Below are 15,242 nucleotides of genomic sequence, written 5' to 3' on the forward strand. Positions count from 1 at the left end.
GACAAATGAAATTCTTCAAAATAAAATGACATTTATTAATAGAGAAGGGATATCAACAAATTAATAGTGAAGAAGAAGTACCAGCGGCAGCTCAAAGGAGAAATATGGAGGGAGAAAAAGTTGCGTCGAAGAAGAAGCTTGGGAGTGAACAGATCTAAAAACGCGTTGAGGAGGTGACTCGATCCAGAAGCATTCTACCACGGCACGGCGGCAGAAAAGGCAGGAGCAACAACAATGGCAGTAGTGACGAAAACAGCGGCAGCAACAACGACGGCGAAAACTCCACTTTGGTAGTAACAACGGCGGTGGAAACTCCACTGTGGCAGCAACAACAGTATAGAACAGACACGGTAGAAGTTCTCTACCATAATGCATGGACACGACAGTGGTGACGGTGCCGGTGGTGGAAATGGCAGCGAGAATGATGGCGAAAATGGCGGTAGAACACTAAAAATTACACGGCATGGTTCCCTCTCAGCTAATGAGCTAACTCAGTCTCAGCTAACTCAATCTCTCAATTTTGAAAAATTGGGAAAATTGGTTTTGTTCCAAAATTTAATTTTAATTAATTATTAGTGGAGGTTTTTTAAATTACCATAAATAAAATGTATTGTGGAGGTTTTTAGAAACCTTGACCAAAATACTCCCTCAAATAAATATTAATCTTGTAGTGCCTCTAGGTAAATTCTTTAAACCCATCCCCGCCTTCCTCCTGTTGAGCCTATTTTTTCCAGATAAATTCCTCTCTCTCTCTCTCCCTCAGTCCCCCCTCTCCCTATCACATTGTGAGTATGTTAAGTTCTTCTCTTCTTCTTTCATAGACTCATCACTTGATCGTCACTGCAGTTTTATGTAAATCTGTCACCGGAGTCCTTTTCTCCTGAACACGTCCTTGTCTTACTCCTCTATCTCTCTATCTGTAGATAAGTTCTCCTCTCTCTCTCTCTCTCTCTCTCTCTCTCATATTATGAATGATTGAATCTACATTTCATTGAATCTGTACTTAGTGAAGTTGTGAATTTATTTTCTACTTTTGTTGGTGAAATTGTGAATTTGTATTGCGATTTTGTTTATATACATGCAGTGGATGTAATCTGTATTTCACTAATTTCTGTCCATATTATGTACTAGTATATTTCATAGTTGATTCTAAGATTATTTTATATAAAAATTAATGTTTTATGATTGATTCTTTATTGAAGTTTGCATGTTTTCATTACATAAAGTTCATTTTGCATTTTTCATTTTAAATTGTTATCGACTTTGGGTTCTAATTACTGATGTTGACATGATGCAATAGTTTATATACATTAATTGAGAATGAGGACTTTTGTGATTTTGCTTGATTTATATATGTGCAATGGGTCTAATTGCTAATGCTGCAATAGTTTGCTCAATTTTTTAATAGGTGCTTTATATATGGTTTGCTTAGTTTTTTAAATATAGGTGTTTTAAGATTATTTCATGGCTAATAATTTTAGAGAAGACATATAAAGCAATAGTTCTGCTCCTAATGATATTGAGATTGAAATTCTGAGTAATACTAATCCACTTTATGTTAAATTTGTAGTGATCAGACATTAATTTTTTTAATTTCATATTATTTGATATTATATGAATTTTATATTTGCATTTTAATATATGTATGAATTTTAATTTTTTTATCCTAATTTATGCAGGAATATATAAATTTTAAAGTGTTATTTAATTGTTATAAGGCGGGTAGGGGTAGGGACGGTACCAGCAGGAGAGGGTTAAGATACAGCATTCTACTATCTGCATGTGTAGGTGGGGCGGGTAGTTGAGAAGTTTAAAAACTGTAGAGTAGCATTAGATAGGGCAAAAATCCACCCCACTGCCAACCTTATACATGGTGGATTAGTTTTTTATCTATTTAGTTAGGAAATACTGTAGAAAAAAATAGTAGTTGTCTTTAAAGTAGAATAATTTCTTATTGATAGTAATATTTGTGGAGATTTGTTTTTGTTGAAATTTACATGCAACAATTTTATTTGTTAGTATCATATTCATTATTGAAGTCAAAATAATATTATCAATATTGTTACCTTTTAAAATTTCACATTTTATGACATGATTTTCAAGTTTGCAAACTTATAGACTTGTGTCTTACAAAAGTTATTAAGTTGGTTAATATTCTTTGATAACATTACTGAAATACCATCGTTGAGTATTAATTTGTGGGAAGAGAAACCAATAATAATTTTTTTTATTCAATATATTATTTATTCTATTGTAAAAATGAATTATGATTTACTGAATTGATAAATATATTTTCTTCTAATTTCTTACACCATTTTACACTACAAAAAAATATTTTGGGAGTATTTTAGTGGAGGTTTTTAAAAACCTCTACAATATAATTTATTTATGGCAATTTAAAAAACCTCCACTAATAATTAATATAGAATTAAAATACAAAATTCTCTCCAAAAACATTATTTCCTATTTTCGCATAAACGAGAGACTGGTCAGCGGAGGAGAGAACGGCTGAAACCCTAAATTCTCTACCACCATTTTTGCCGCCATTCCTGCTGCCGTTTTCGCCACCGGCGCCATTACCATTGTCGAGTCCGTTGTAGTAGAGACCTTCTGGATTGAGCCACCTATTTTATCAACGTGTTTTCAGATCTGTCTCTCTATATTGTCGTTGCTATCATGGTTGCCACCATAGTTTTTGCCGCCATTGCCGCCACGGTTTCTCGTGTCAATGCCACCGTAGTTGCCGTAGTACAACGCATTTTCAGATCTGTTCACTCCCGAGCTTCTTCATCAACGGTGCTTTCTCTCACTCTAATTTCTCCTTTGAACTGCCACTGGTACTTCTTTTTCTTCTTCTTTCCTATTAATTTGATGATATTTCTTCTTTGTTAACAATAAATTTCTTCTCTATCTCGCTTCTTCAGTTCTGTTACAACTTTTTCACTGGTATCCCCTCTTGTTCTGTATTTTTTTTATTATTTTTCATTTGTGTTGATAAAGGAGTATTAGAAACGAGGCAGGGAAGACACGATGATTGATCATTGAAGTTGTTTTGTTTCATGTCAGTAGATTTTAAGTTTTGGCAGAATAATACTCTCTCTCTCTCTTGGTAATTCGGTGGAAGCAGCTAGGGTTTCTCTTACTTGCATCTCGATTTAGCAGCATCGGCATCCAATAATCTTGCTCGAAATTCGTTATGGAGGTAACACCATATTAGATTTTCCTGATTTCCCTGATTATTTGGTTGCAAACAAAAAGAAGAACATTTATTACTTGTCTTAACAACTTATTGTTTAGAATTCAGCTCTGATCCTCAATTTGATTTGATTACTTATGAGGATTATTTGATTCATTTGAATTTGAGATTGCTATGTTGTGTGCTGGTGCGGTTGCTTATTCGTAATTCTTATCTGATGTTTAATCTGTTTTGAGGGAGGGGGAGCTTTATTTGTTTCATACATTTTTTATTAGTTGTGTTCTAATTTTGGGGATTTTTTGGATGGTGTTGTTTTTGTAGGGATCTCTTGGGATTGAAGATAGCGGCAAGTCTGAGGCGCATTTGACTTCAGCTGCTGCTTCTGTGGAGGGTTAAATTCAGGATGCTTGTGACAATTCTTGCAGCATCTGTCTTGAAGCCTTCTGTGACAGTGATCCTTCCACCGTATGACCCTAATTTTTTTTATCATGTGTTCATTTCTTTGGATGACTTTTGTTTGACTCTTTTGATCATGCTGGTTTCTTTCACCCTTCCTGTAGGTGACAAGTTGCAAGCATGAGTTTCATTTTCAGTGCATTCTGGAATGGTATTGTTCTTTGGCTTTCTCTGTTAACTGTTTAGTCCTGTATTATAGTGAAAATTATGGATATTCATTTGGCATTTCAGTCTTGTTGTACCATTTTTATGCTTTGGTGAATTCATCTTGTTGTACCATTTTTATGCTTTGAAGAAAGTTCTTACTGGCAGAGCTTCACATGAAGTCCTATTAAGAATTGCTTATGCGGTAGCTACCACCATATCCTTCTTCTTTGGTATCTATCTCAAGAAGACTAATAGTGATTTATTTGCTTAATATATCAATTTTGGTCCTGTTTTTCAGAATATGATTGTGATATTAGTGTCCACTTCTTTAGAACCTGAACAAGTTGTTGATGATGAAGAAATGGCTCACCATGTTGTGGATGTAGATAAAGCAGCAAACAGCCTTACTGCAGGTGTTCATTTTGATAATGTTGATGTTGATTCTGATATTGGTGAATTGATTCCAGTATCTTTGTAATCTAAAAAAGTTGTTGTTGATGAAGAAACAACTAACCATATTGTGAAAGAGCCATAAAGTAAAATGGAAAAATCAGTCACGGTTAGTCTTTATAATCTTCTTTTCAAAAGCTAAATTAACATTTGCTTGGATTTGATTTCTTTTAGTGCATTTAGCTATCTAGTACGAATATAAGATTTGTGTTTATTTTGTGTAGTTACATGACTTGGTTGCAACACCGGATTTGGTAAACAAAGCAGATGTGGAAAGTATGGGAAGAAATGGTTATGAAAACCTTTCCCTTCCTACTATACCAGAGACACATTATGTTGAGACAGCTAGTCATAGGTATGTAAACTATATTCTCCCTTCAGTTTTGTAAATTAATGAAACACAACGATTGTGAATGCTCGACATCTTATCTGAAAGTAGAAACTAGTATAGATGTGATTTTTTCTAGGTTTCATCGTCGTTTGTTTTGGATACATGCATGTGAACAGGAGAAAAAGTTCCACAGTAGAGTTTTGCTTAATTTCTGGTGCTACTTGCTTGCCTCATCCCTCTAAGGTACTTTTAAGATTTTAATATCTTCTGTGTGTAATTAGTAGGGAGAAGAATGAAACATGCCAAGTTTACATGTTAAAAATGAAATTTTAAGGGAAGTTATACCCAAAAATTAAGGGCTGCCCAAACATTTGAGCTCCACCAAATGCATAATTTACAGAGATCTAGAAATAATATTACCAACAATGTTCCAATCCGTTGACCCTGGTCGCCTATTAATAGGATAAGTTAACCATATGCATATCATACATGAGATTTAACTCTCTGTGAAACTTGAATCCTAAATGATGGACGGTAAATAAGCCAACTAGTAATGCTGGACATTATATCAGGGAACTCATGGAAAAGTGCATAGTTTTTTTACCGTCTTAATTATTAGTTTCTTTTGGATACTCATTGAAAGTCATTCAATTGTTCACAATTTTTCCCTCTTTATACTAATACCTTCCACATAACTATAGATTGTGAGTTATTTTAGAATATGAAATGGGTTTGTTCATCATTAACAAAATTTAATCCTGAGATATATTATTTAATTTATTAAATATTGTTAGGCTTATCTATGATTAAAATATTTAGTTACTCGAAAAATGCTGAAATGGAAAATTTGTTGCAATTCACTTTTCACCAATTTTTCTTATGCATATAAATGTAAATCGACGGTTAGAAAATCATTAGCGAAGAGTCATAATGAATTTTTAGGAGCAATGCTTTGTTGGTTCATATAGTTAAATCAGATGAGTTTTACTTTTATCCTTATTATAATAAGTAGGTTAATAAGACTGTATTTTCTCCCTTTCTTTATTTCAATATTTATTGTTCCAGTTTTGAAGTTATATTGACCTATTCTTATAGAAATATTTTTAGAAATTTGTATCTTCTCCATTTATTTTTCTTCTAATTTGTTTTTTCACATTTGAAAAAGACCTCGTTGCAAGCACTACACTGAATGGTATTTTAGAGAATGATGGATTTTTTTTCTTTGAAATGGTGCAGGTATGAGTTCCAAGGTTCACTAGATGCATTCTCTGCTTCACTTCATGTACCTCTTTAAGTTCATGTACCCCCTAAACGTCTTCTAGGATTGTATTCATATTTTTATTTTGAGGTTTTTATGTAATTAGATGATATTAAAATTGTTTTATTTTATTTTTTAAAGAAAAATAATAATAGTTATGTAGAACAATACCAGATAAAATTATGTTTGGAACTATTGACATTGAGAATTTTTTTATATAGACTTATGTCTTATATTAAGGAATTGTGCTATAAAATATTTAGCTTTTAAATTTTGATATTAAAATATAAAATTCAAATTTGAGAACATGTAAATGAGATGAGATTAATAAATGATTTGAAATAAAAAATAAATAAATATTTATAGGATTTGTGGAGGTTTGAAAATCTCACAAAATAGTTAATTTTTGTTAAATTAAAAAATCAATTTGTGGGGGTTTTAAACTGCCATAAAAGTGATTTAAAACTATCACAAAAGTTCAATATAAAACCCCACTAAATACACACAGAACCCCCACTGAATAGATTGTAGAGGTTTTTAAAAACCTCCACAAAAGACCTCGTGGCACCTCAAATTTTTGGAGTTTTAGAAACCTACACAAACTATTTGGTGGGGGTTATAAGCCTCCACAAATAAGAGAAAAAACTGCCACAAATAAGAAAAAATCTTGTAGTGTTATTTAACAATGTTCTTTTGCAGTACACAGGATAATTAATAAAAATATATGAATTTTTCATGAAAAAATTAAATAAAAATATATATAAAAATTATTACTATAAATATTTTATAAAGTTATAATTAACATCATAGGTTAATGATTTTTTATGTTGAAAATATTAAAAATAATTAATATTTGTTTTAATTAATTTGAGTTGGTTGAGTGGTCATCTAACTCGTCCACTTAAGGAAGTATTAGGGTTTCGAATCTCACCTTGTGTATATAACAACTCATTGGCTGGCGACAGACCCTTAATAAATGGATCTTTAATCCCTGATGGATTAGTTCTTGGCTTGTCGAGTTGAAAAATACTATGAAAAAAATAGTATTTATCTTGAAAGTAGAATAATTCTCATTGATAGCAATACTTGTGGAGATTTGTCTTTGTTGAAATTTCAATGTGACAACTTTATTTGTTGGTATCATATTCACTAACAATATGATCAACGTTGTTATCGGTTAATATTTCACATTTTATGTCAATACAAAAGCTATTAGATTGATTAATATTTTTTAGTAATATGACCAAAACACTATCGATGAGTATTAGTTTATGTGAAAAGAAACCCTAATAACTATTGAAAAATAAATTATTATCCCTAGATTGATAAATATATTTTCTCCTATTTTTACACCAACTTATTTGGCAATAATTACTATTAAAAAAACCAAATGACTACACTATTTTATAATATAACGTATAAAACAATTTTTTATTATAAAATTAATTCTAGTAAATAAGATAAATTAAAAATAATCTTTTACACATTTAAATTTGACTTTAGAATTGATTAACAACTCATCTTTTTTAATTTTAATAGCAAAAACAAAATTAGTTAGCTAAAAAAATTTGGTATTTAATAATTACAATCATTTAAATTTCAATTCGCAAAAATTGGGTTAGAAATTAATTATAACTTAATAATTTATTATATATATTTATTAGTACATAAATAATAATATCTAATGTATAATTTATTATCCAAAATCTTTTTATAAATATTGTATTATGTAAAAATATTGATTTTATTTTTTATTATTATTTAAAAAATTATTCATAATTTTTTATTATGTAATTAACTTAAGTAATAACGTTTATTATTGCTTTTCTACCAAAAAGATCATATTTATACTATTTTTTTAATACTAATAAATAAATAAGTATTTATACTATTATATTTGATGTCCTAGATAATGGCTTAAGTTGTATGTTAAATAATATAAGTCATATTTTGTATATTAAATTCATTAAATTTACCCATATTAAGAGGAAAAATTATATAATAAATCATATGTTATAAAAATTAGTTGATTTACACATAAATTAACTTTATTAAAAATAAAAAAATAATTTATCATATATAATAATCTTTAATATATGTAGTATCATGTATATATTAGGATGATCTATTTTAATTATTATTATTATTATTATTGTTGTTGTTGTTGTTGTTGTTGTTGTTGTTATTGTTCACTTTTTCATTATGTTAGTAAATAATATTTAAGACTATATATATATATATATATAGTTATTTTTAGTTTCATTAAAATATCTCTTGTAGGCATATCCAACTTTTATATATACTAAATGTAATAATATTTAATAGTATAGTATTTGTTATAATAATGACTAAAAATATTAACTCAAGTGAGTAAGATTAACCACCAATGAGTTATAGCTCAAATGGCATAGTCTCTCCATACTCATCTAAGAGGTCGCGGGTTCGAGTCTCCCTATCTTTGGTAAAAAAAAAAGTGAGTAAGATTAACCTAGGTCCATTGCTCGAATCCCAAATCCAAATTAGGTTCATTATCTTAGGAGTTAATACAAATGGAGTCCACGTGTCCCATCCCAAATCGGCTCAATTTGAATTTCTGTTGTTTGTAAGAGATGGTAATGGATATTCGTGTGGGCACGGCTAACTTCCTTTCCCACCCTTTACTCCTATTTTAAAAAAACATCCTCCGTCCCCTCTCTATCTTCGTCGCAAATCCCTATTTAATTATCCTCTTAGAGAATGCATATACCCACAATTATCTATAGATATTTTTTGAATTTCTTTTTAAAAAAAAATTGACAAAGAAAGTCATAATATGATAATCAATTTAATATAATTCAACACAATTCATAATATATTCATTATGAAAAATAATATTTCAAAATTAAAGACATGAGGAGTGTTAATTGCAAATGAGAACTTAAAATTATAGGTAAACAAATTAAAATGATGTATTTAATGTGAATTGCAAGAAAAAATTCTCGTTATTCAAGTATAATATACGTCTTATTATTTGATATGGAGCATTATTACTTTTAATTTATATATTATTATTATTATTGGGTATTAAAATAATTAGTCTTTATATTATTAGTATTTTTCTGACCTTCCTCAACTCTAACCGTGATTAGGTCTAAAAGCTTGCTCACCTCATTAGAAACAAATATAATCTAATAAATTGCTATCAGATAGTGTTATACATTGGGATAATCATAGGAGAATCAACTTTAGCGAGTTAATGGTACGCTGTTTAATCATCACAAGAGTGTTTTTTATATAAAATTATCAATCAATTATGTATGACTTCTGATAAAAATAAGTATATTCAACATGAATGTTGTTTATTAGGTAAAAAATAACAAATTGACAAAAAAAATTTATTACAATGTGTATATTCATTTTAACAAATATTCTTCTATCTAATACTATAAAAAATACACTGGTCACCCTAATTACTACAGATCTAACTTCTATCGGTAGCGGTAGTATGCTTAAATTAAGTCATTTCTAGGCTATGTTATTTGTCAAACAAATAATTAATGAAACATTCACCCATACTTTCTCATTTTGAGTAAATTTATACATAAAAAAAAAAGAAAAGAAGAGTTGAAACTGTAAGAGCGATAAAAATGATGATTCTTAGAACAACTCCAATAGGATCAATTTTAGATATCAATTTTGATCTGTACAATAAATAAACTGATTTAAAATTGAAACTTGCATTGGATATCATTTTTGAAATGATACTAGTATCAATAAGGAGATACTGTATCACTTTTAAAAAAGAAGAGTGAAATGTTGCCACTTGTTTAAACTCACCCATTAAATAAACACTAATGGTGTTACTGTAACATTGTAATGTTGTTTTATTATAACGTTGTAACAAAAACTCAATTAAAATTTATTCAAATAAATTAGATGTACTTATTTGTACTGTATATTTTATTATTTTATTTTTTATTATCTTATCAATTTGATAGAAAAATGGATCCAAATCAATTTAACGTAATTTTTTTAATTATTTATAAAATTGTAAATTTTCTCTCAATTTAATATGGTATATAATTATTAATTTTATAATTTTGTTATATTTGTATTTTTAGTTAAATTTTCAAAATTTAATCAAATTTATTTAAAATAATAAAAAATAATTTAAAATTTAAATTGAAATAATACCAAGCATTGGAATGACAAATTTTACATTAAGTTTCAAATCAAGTATTATGATATAAGTCTGCAAATATTTATGTGCATTTTGTAGGACCTAAAATAAAATAAAATTAATGCCAAGCATTAGAGATGCTCTTACAAGCTTGTTTGGCCATCTATATATATAAGACAAGAAGATCATGATTATCTATCAAAATTAATTTATATCTATTACATTCAATTTGAATTTGACTTGTAAAACCCGCAAACTTAGTAAATAATTAGCTAATAAATTAATTATTAATTAAAAAATTAGAAAATAGAATATCATAGTTTAATGAGATAGAGGTAATTAAAATAAGAATTTTGACACTAATTTTAAAAAATTTGGCCCAAGATTGGGCCGAACAGACCGAACCGAGCAAACCGGACCCGTATTAGGCCCAAGGCCCAACCCAACCCATTACAACACAAAAGAGCTCAGCTCTTCTTTCCTTCCCCAGATGAAAAGCATGCTGGGCATGCATGGAGGAGAAGAGAAACAAGAAATAACCTTAACCCTCCACTTTAATCTCACATAACTTCCTACTCCGAGCTCCGAGTTTCGATCTCTGATCGCCGCACCGTTTGGAGCCACGCGTTCGCAGTGACGAGCTCTATAAAGCCCGGTACTTAATTAGGTAACAAAACCACATTTCCAATTTCAATTCCCTCTTTCCCAATCCAAAATTTTATATGTTTTGGGTGTTGAGGTTTTTTGTCAATTTGATATTTTAGGGTTAAGTTAACTTGAAGAATTAGTAGGCTTTTGATTGATTGAGGAATTCAAGGTAAGAATTCTCAAATCCTAGTGAATCCCTTTATTAATTGTGATTGGGTATTAAGTGTGTATGTATGGATATAATGATATGAAATAGGTAGTGTATATATGTGATGTAGAACAAGATTATGAAGATGAAAGCTTGATTGGGTCCTTGGATACTGAATTTTTGTGGTAGAGCTTGTGAACTTGCTTAGTTGGGTTATCTTTGGGTTATACGTAGAAATCGGCCAATGTATGATTTTGGTTTCTCGTATATAATATCTACGGTGTCGTGAAAATTTAGGCTAGGTGACCATAGGATATGTTTGAATTATATGATTGTGCTAAATGCTTAGTAAAGCTTTTGAAAGATGTTGAATTATTATTGATGCTTCATTGATGTATAATGTTATTTTGGATGTGAGTTGTTGAGTTGATTATCATTTGGCATGAAAAAGTTAATGGTGTTGATGATGCATATATATATAAGTTGTTGATATGTATTATGTGTTTTGGAAATGGATTATTGTGTGGGAGAGATTATATTTGTGAAGTTGGTGTGATATGGAGTAAGATTTATGTATTGACGAATGATTGGACTTGTCTTGATATGGATGGGTAAGTCTTAAAAAGGATTGAAATTGAAACATTGTGAAAATTGAGGTTTAGAAATCTTGTGAAATTTTGTGAAAAGTTGATTTTTGACTGAACTTCAGTGAACCATAACTCGGCTTTCTCTCAAACTAGTTTTATATGAAAATTGGGTCTGTGAAGCTTATGCCATTTGAAAAACGGATGAAAAGTATTTTAAAACAAAAAAAGTTATGCTCATCGGAAGTTTGGTATGTAAAATAGAAATTCTGCAGCACTTAACATTTTTCCCTACCTTGCAGAGTTCGTGTACGCGACCACTCGTGCACGACACGACCATTCCCTTCGGGTTTGGTGTCTCACGTACGCGAGCAGTGCATGCATACACGAGAATGGATTTAAATGGGGGTTGCGTATGTGACCACATAGCACACATACGCAAGCAGAGTAAAGTACAACCCCACATATGCGAGCCCCTTCCATGCGTACGGGGAACCCTTGAAATCAGCAAAGTGAGTTTTGTGCTTTAAAATGTAATTTTAAACCTCTAAACCTCTATTTTCACTCTTTTAGCCCCTAAATCTTAATTGTATGTTGAGTAGGGAGAAGAAGGTAGGGAGGAGTGGTAACTTGGAGATGAAGAAAGTGTGAAAAATGGTGAATTATAAATGAGAAGTGTTGAAACACTAGATGGTGATGAGAACAAATTTGATATGAAAATGCTTTGTGGGGTTCGTGGTGGTTTACTGCCCACATGTTTTTAAATGACAATGCTTTGTGAGGTTCGTGGTGGTTTACCGCCCACATACTTTTAAATGAAAATGCTTTTGTGGGGTTCATGGTGGTTTACTGCCCACATATTTTTAAATGATAATGCTTTGTGTTGTTTGTGGTGGTTTACCGCCTATGTGTATGTTATTTTTTTCCAATTGAAGATCTTGCAAGGTTCATGGTGGTGTACCGCTCACAATGTCAGAATTCGTGGTGGTGTACCGCCCACCAGTTCTCAAGAGGATGATATCCAGGTTCGTTACTGGATGTGTCGGATTCTGGCAAAGTAACCGACACGTGAGCTCATGGCCAGTAGGATAGACATGTATCATATGTATATGTTTGAATTTCTTGCTGGTACTTTAATTTGAAATGCCTTTGTGAATTTAGTATGATTAATTGTTATACATGCTATTTGCTTTACTTGTATTCTAATTGGGTTTGCCATTGTCTGCTTGCTTGTCTGTGTGGTTACACCGGTGTTGGAGGTCTTGGGGGAAAGCAGATGATGGAGGGTTGGGATAGAGTTTTGGTTAAGTTTAGGAATCTTAGATTACCACCCTTGTTTATGGTTTTTCCCTTTTAAATCTTTAAGCTTTATAATTTAAATGTCAGAGTTCTAGGATTGTTTCTGCCTTTCTCAGGACCTTATATCTTATGTATGCGGCACCATTACCATGCTGAGAACCTTCGGTTCTCATTCCATACGGATATTTGTGTTTTTTCGATGCAGGTCGAGAGGCACCTCGCTAGGCGTCTGGAGTTCTTACAGCAAAGTGGGTCTTTTGGGACTTTATATTTTGTGCTGTTTAGATATATGCTCATGTATAGAACCCTCTTATAGACTTGATTTACTTTTGTACTTCATAGAGGTTTATGGAGCATTAGGATTTTTTTGTGTATTTTGGGTTATGCATGTTATATGTATGTATGTAAATATTCTCCGGCCAACTTTAGCTTCGCAGGCTGAGTTAGGAGCTTGTTTATTTTGTTCCCTTGACCTTCTATTCTCACTTTATATATATATATGTGTGTGTGTGTGGGGGGGGGGTTATGCTTTCTTCGTACGCAGGTAAACCTTATTCCTGAGCATTGCGCTTTTAATTTTGCAATTTTTCCTTACCTATCCTTCAATGCTCCTCGTATATTACATTCTTTCAATTATTATACGTATATATTTTATTTTAGAGGTCGTAATACCACACCATCTCTGTTTTACCACTTAAGTATAAAGCTCTGTGTGGTAGGTGTTACATGACTCAATAGATATGATTTGATTTGATTTGATTTTATTATTAATTGAAAATATCTCAATTTCCTATTTTATTCATAGATTTATTATTTTAATGATTAATAAATTAATCAAATTAATTAATTAATACACATAATTAGTATAATTAATTTGATTTCATAAATTAAAATAAACAAATTAAAAAGTACTACCAGAATATTAAAACAAATAAATTATAAAATAATATCAAAATAAATTGATATAAATTATAATAAATTGTGTGATATTTAAATATTTAATCAAATCAATTAGTTAATATAATTAATTTATCGCAACAAATTATATTTAATGAGTTAACAAAATAAATCCGAAAATACTCTTAGTCAGGTTAGCTCTATCATTAAATGCAGAAATTTGATTTTTATATAATAGAATATATAGAATAGATTCATAAATTAAAATACTATTTGTATTTTTTTATAATATATATATCTTTTATTATTTTTACATTTGTTTCATTTCTTATTATACTAGTAGTAGTGTAATATCCAAAATTTTTGGTAAATTTTATTATGAGTCAATTTTAATTTATTTATTCATTAAAGACTTTAATTTCAGAAGTTATTTTATTAAAAATAATTAAATTATAATTTTTATCTAATTTTATAATTATTGAATAATTTTCATACTTAAATTATAGAGTTTAGTCATTATAAAATAACAACAATTTTATATCATTTGTTTTAAATAATTGAGAATTGCAACTTGATACTTTTATTTTTATGAATACAGAAAATTAAGCATATTATCTTATATTTTAAATTAGAATACTTATTTAAAAATAATTTGCAAGTTGATGAATAAAATGTATTTTTATATATAATTATTGTTTGATTAAATTGATTTTCAATTACTCTGCTAACCCTAATTTTATTAAAATTACCAAACTACCTTTATACCTAATTTACCCAAAATCCTAACCTAAATGACACACACAAAATCCTAGCCCACTTTCACCTCACACTCACTTCTGTTCACACACACACATGAACGGAAAGGGAAAAGTTGGAGGGATAGTTGCACTGCAAGGGAGAAGAAGAGAGAAGGAAGGAAGAGAGAGAAGGAAGAAGAGCGCCGTCGTGTCGGGCGCGAGGGACGAGAAGAAGCTGTCATCGTGTCCCATTCCGTCATCGTCGTCGTGGAGGTACGCGTCACCGTTTGTAACACCCTAACTATCAAAATGTCACGCTTCCGGCTGCGCCGCTCTGATAGCTCGGGTATTACGAAGACTCTTATAATATTTAATACTAAAATATGAACTAGTTTAAAATTTAAATCGGACATTTTAAAACATACACTCATACTTGCAGTATAATTCACAATACTCACAGGAGATACATAAATATATACATATTAATTTACAAACATCTCATATCACAATCCTATCCCTCTTACAAGACTTGCAAAATTAAAGGCGAGGGAAACATAAGTACTAAAACAATACAAAGATATCGTCTGACAGAAAATAAATATCTTCTGAACCTCGTCATCCGTAACCTGAAAAGGGAAGATCTGTAGGGGAGTGAGAACATCATCCTCGAAAGGGTTTTCACCATAGGGTTGCAGAATTACTATAATAGGATACGCCACTACAAGAAAAATACCCATTCAGCCACACTTTTTTTAAGTTACATTTGAAAAGCGTAGCCTGTAAAACCCAGAATATTTGAAAAGTCTTATTATGATCAAGTCTCAAATCCTACAGTTATTTATAGCCTTAATTTCAGAGATTATTTTACTAAAGATAATTAAGGCAAGTTTTGATTTATTGGATTTGAGATAAGTTATAATTATTATCTAATT

The 15,242-nt window shown here is 30.3% G+C and overlaps 1 long non-coding RNA gene across 1 annotated transcript; it reads left to right on the forward strand.

Moving 5' to 3' along the window:
- Nucleotides 1–3,030: 3,030 nt before the first annotated feature.
- On the forward strand, nucleotides 3,031–3,843 carry LOC112740383 (uncharacterized). The gene is made up of 3 exons (XR_003171125.3): nucleotides 3,031–3,202; nucleotides 3,518–3,661; nucleotides 3,757–3,843. It is a non-coding gene; the product is annotated as an uncharacterized lncRNA (long non-coding RNA).
- Nucleotides 3,844–15,242: the final 11,399 nt, after the last annotated feature.

Source organism: Arachis hypogaea, chromosome 14 (assembly GCF_003086295.3).
Source record: "Arachis hypogaea cultivar Tifrunner chromosome 14, arahy.Tifrunner.gnm2.J5K5, whole genome shotgun sequence".
Classification (NCBI taxonomy): Eukaryota; Viridiplantae; Streptophyta; class Magnoliopsida; order Fabales; family Fabaceae; genus Arachis; species Arachis hypogaea.